We start from the raw sequence: 5,000 nt of genomic DNA on the forward strand, positions 1-5,000 counted from the left end.
AGGAGGAGGAGGATTAAAAAGGATTACAAAGGGATACAAGCAACAACAGAACTCCAATTGATTGTTAAGCTGCTTCATTTCACTACTGAATTATGAGCATTAGAGAGAGGACAGCATGGTGGAAGGTTTCTCCCCACCCAAGGAGGAGGAGGGGGAGGACTATAAAATATCGACCTCTATTTTTTTCTGTCTTCCATTCTTTTCTACAATCAGCACAATTACTCTCCTTTCCTTCCTTCATCAATCATCACTTATTACCTTTCTTTCTATGGCACACTTCCTTCATCTTCCCCTACTAACACACACACACACACACACACACACACACACACACACACACACACACAGAGGGTCTCATAAACACACACACACACACACACACACACACACACACAGGGTCTAATAAACACACATTAGAGCCATTATTAATCTTTGGCAAGGTTCTGGCCTCCTGTCACCCACCTCCTTGTGACCGTCGAAACGAGCCCCGCGCATCGTCTCGCGTCTGTATTTTTAGCTGACGCTTCTGACGGGCTGTAATTTCGTCCCATCAGTGTCACAGTCATGAGGGTAAGCTGAAGTGTCGTGCCTCATGATGTCGCACTCTTTGATTGATGGAGTATCGGCCCCCAGGTGACGGAAATGAGCTTAGAAGTGAAATGTGCGCACTGTGCTGTGATGGGTGATTCAGTATTGTAAGTTGGGATGCGTGTCAAAATCGTTGGTCTGGTCTGTGGATGACGGGGAACCTAAAACTTTTCCCTAATGTAAGGTTTGGAATTAGATTATATGGATTTCAAGTAATAGTTAGGTTTAAATTAGAAGTTTGAAAAAAAAAAAAAAGTGGCGTGACGGGAATTTGAAACTTCTCTCTGCTGTAAAGTTTTGAATTAAGTTATATATTTACTAAATCATCGACTGGCTGGATTGCTAGTTACGTTTATACTGAGTAATTAGAAGCCTGGAAAAAAAGTGGCAGGACAGGGATTTGAAACCTCTTTGATGAAAGGTTTTGAATTGAATTATACGGATTTTAAACACTAAATCATAGACTGACTGTGTTATCAGGGTTGCTACAGTCACGCTTATGTTGTTAATAATTAGAACCTTGGCAAAAAAAAAAAAAAAGGGGTGGGGGGAACAACAGGAATTTGAACGTCCCTTCTGATGTCAGGTTATGAATTGAACTGCATGGATCTGAGGCACTAAACCAACAACCAACTCTAACAACTATAATTGGGTTACTGTAGTTACGTTTATAGTAAATGTGTAATTAATTATAAGCGTGGAAAAAAAATTGCATAACAGGAATTTGAAACTTCCGTGATGTAAGATTTTGAATTTGACTACATGAATCTGACACACTGACTGACTGTGCGGCAACAGGATTATTATAGTTACTCTCATTCTGTTAATAATAAAAAGGTTTAAAAATAGCACTTAGATATAGTGTGAATTAAAATGTATGGGTGTCTAGCATTAAACCAGCAAGTGACTGTGAGGTAATGAGACTTATTGATGTGTTGAATGCCAAATTAAGTGAACATTCTGAAACTTGGCCAGAACATTAGAAGTGAGGTAATGAGACTTATTGATGTGTTGAATGCCAAATTAAGTGAACATTCTGAAACTTGGCCCGGAAGAACATTTGGTTATGAGTCTGAATCTAACTGTCTAGAATTCAAGTACCAAACGAAAAACAGGAAAGGGAGGTGGACAAGAGAAATGAGAAAGGATGAAAGACGCTAGAGACAAGAAAGGAAGAAAGGCAAAATGAAGGAGGAAAAGTAGAATTAAAGATGTGGAATTCAAATAACAAACGGAAAACAAGAAAGGAAGAAAGACACGAGGAACAAGAAAGGAGGAAAAGACGAAATGGAGGAGGAAAAGTAGGAGTAAAGATTATTCTGAAATCGTTGTTCTGACCGCAGAAAAAATATGACTTAATAGAAACCAGAATGCATCTCAAGAACTCCCATCTGAGAAAGGAATTTGAAACCTCTGTGCTCTATAAGGTTCTAAGATGAAGTATATCCGTCACTTGTCACTGAGGCGTTTCGGAATGCAATAAAGGAATTGGACACTATTCCTTTGATTAATCATTAAATTACAATGCGTGTGTATCTGAAAGTTTTGCATAAACTTACGTGCCTTTTATTTTTTGTGTATTACTTGCGGTCAGTCTTTCATGTAATTATTAAATATGTAAAAATAATCCAAAATTATCTTCTATAAAAAATCTTGAAAATATAGTGGAGTTAAAAGACAATGTTAAATTTAAATCGACATACCAAGGGTGTATTTACTTCACCACCATCCCGACTGCACTCTTTCCAACCGCGATAAAACACAAATAAGGGAAGCTGCAAGAACCCGTCAGGGCTACATACGTGACAGTCCTTGAGAGAGAAGGATAAACTAATAACACTACAAATGAAAGACATATCATAATAGATGTATATATGTATATATTTCTACAAAAATAACAGAATTGACAACATTTCATACATATAGTACTTCTTATCCCAGAAAATTTAGACAGATGAAACTCTAGACGTACTGAGGTATAGGAGCAAACACCATCCTACGTATAGTGTTAAAAGAAGTCAACTCACCAGGGAGGAGAGGACGCCCTGACCTTGTGTGACCTTGGTGCGAGTAGGGACGAGAGGCGAGGCTTAGTGGAATTTACCACCTCGACTTCTTGCTCTGCTTTTTCTATTTACATCTTGAGGTTTTACTTTTCTCTCTCTTCATTTCAGGCACATCTTAATCGTGTGTGTGTGTGTGTGTGTGTGTGTGTGTGTGTGTGTGTGTGTGTGTGTGTGTGTGTGTGTGTGTGTGTGTGTGTGTGTGTGTGTGTGAGTGTGTGTTTACCTACATCCCTCGACCCTAACCCAAAACCCCCCTCGTCTCTCTCTCTCTCTCTCTCTCTCTCTCTCTCCTGTATAACACTTCTAAGCTCACCTAATTCAAACAAACCTTACAAACTATCAATATACAAAGTTAAGTACGTGCTGGCTTATCTATACAAGGAAAACGTTGAGAAAAGGCAGAACTAGACTTGTCAGGTGTGTGTGTGTGTGTGTGTGTGTGTGTGTGTGTGTGTGTGTGTGTGTGTGTGTGTGTGTGTGTGTGTGTGTGTGTGTGTGTGTGTGTGTGTGTGTGTGTGATAGCTTTACACGTATACCCTAATCCCATCTCTGCACATATCAAGGTCAGTGCTGGTCTCTCTCTCTCTCTCTCTCTCTCTCTCTCTCTCTCTCTCTCTCTCTCTCTCTCTCTGTCTACTTGTACGATAAATATATTATATAGTATTTTTTTCTTTTTCAAAACAAATTCCATTGGGTAGCTGAGTAAGTCACGAAGAAGCCTTACTTCACACAGCCACAGCAGCAGCAGCCACAGCAGCAGCAGCAGCAGCAGCAGCAGGAGAAAGGTCGACACGGCAGCCACCACCACCACCACCACCACCACCGCCACAAGGCGCAATAACAGGTTACATAACATAACATAACATTTATAGAATATCGTAATAACCCACTCACGCACACACCCTTGACAGCATCAGGTCAGGTCAGCTCAGGTCAGGTCAAGACAAGTTTTTTTTTTCTTTCAATACTGTACATATTACTATTTTCCTTGTTTTCCCAGTTTTGAGTGTGGAAAGGAGGTTGGCCAGGTCCTACAAAATCTTAAGAACACACTCACATACAACTACTTATTTGTTGCTCCGTTAAGAAAGACACATCCGCTGCTACAGTTAATTTATTTTTCTATAATGTGAAAAGGAGGCTGACAAAAAAAATAAATAAATAAATAAAATAAACAAGAAAAATTAAAGTGAAAAAGAAAACTAAAAAAAAAGAAAAGTAAAAAAAATAATAAAAAAAAAACTTCTTAATTAGTGAACCCCACAAGATTGAATAGAAGATGAAGTTCCAGTCAGGTTGGCCAATATTTACTAAAGGAAAATGAAGAGGAGAGCCAGGTGCGCTTCACTCCCAATTAGGTTACCTGTCTGCCTTGGTCTCGGTTTTGGTGAGGAAAGGAAGAAGGGAGCGCTACCGGAACAGGGTGATGCAAAAATTAAGTCAGGAACCAAAACAAAATGGTGCAAAAATGTAGTCCTCTCCAGTTATTCTCAGTCTCCCACCTGTTCTTTATCTTTTACATGTTCCACTTGCTCCTTTTCCCTCTCCATCTTGTACTACCTCCTCTCCTTGTTCTTTATATCTCATCTCTTTTTGACTTACTTGTTCCTCTCACTCTTTCTCTCTCCTTGTACTCCCCTCTCCCTCTTCCTCTTGCATCACGCGGGATCAAGTCACGTAAGAGGAGTATAAAAAGCTCTGGGAAGGCTGAAAAAACAGATTGTCGTCTCGTGTCAGCTGTGTCTGTCACAACGCAGGCCTCTCCTGGCACGGCGCCCCCTACACCTTACACTCACCCTGAAAGGGACTCGTGAGCCAATGTAAGGCCTGCATCAACACTCTCTGCGTCTACCTAACCCAACTTGCTCAGTGTATGTACACACAAACACACGGAATATTCTCGTATAATGGCCCTTATTCAGAAACGCTTTGCTCTCTCACCACGACTATTTTCCAAGGCTACATAGAAGATTGGTCGGGTTCTCAAGAGTGTTTCCCTTGTTAGTAATGTAGAAACCATTTTAATCTGTCACTGGAATCATCAAAACACCCTTAAAACCCGTGTCACTTCAAGTAGCATTTTGAAAGTACTGTTGGTGCGGGCAGAAGTGTTTCAGAATATGGTCCAATAAATTCTGTAAACTTCGTCAACTTAACTTCCACCGTGTTCAAAAAGGGACATGAGTGATGGAGTAACGTGTGTGTGTGTGTGTGTGTGTGTGTGTGTGTGTGTGTGTGTGTGTGTGTGTGTGTGTGTGTGTGTGTGTGTGTGTGTGTGTGTGTGTGTGTGACGTGTGCTCCCCTTGACCTCAGCGACGGTAGGTACACACACACACACATACACTC

The 5,000-nt window shown here is 40.5% G+C and overlaps 1 protein-coding gene across 1 annotated transcript in view; it reads right to left on the reverse strand.

Annotated features, from left to right (window-relative positions):
* Positions 1-2,448: 2,448 nt before the first annotated feature.
* LOC135088673 (E3 ubiquitin-protein ligase sina-like) overlaps positions 2,449-5,000 on the reverse strand; it is a 15,536-nt gene continuing 12,984 nt past the window's right edge. The window contains exon 2 of the mRNA XM_063983605.1: positions 2,449-5,000. This exon is cut by the window's right edge and continues 883 nt beyond it. The gene's annotated coding sequence lies outside the window, so the exon portion shown is untranslated.

This window comes from Scylla paramamosain, chromosome 31 (genome assembly GCF_035594125.1).
Source record: "Scylla paramamosain isolate STU-SP2022 chromosome 31, ASM3559412v1, whole genome shotgun sequence".
Lineage (NCBI taxonomy): Eukaryota > Metazoa > Arthropoda > Malacostraca > Decapoda > Portunidae > Scylla > Scylla paramamosain.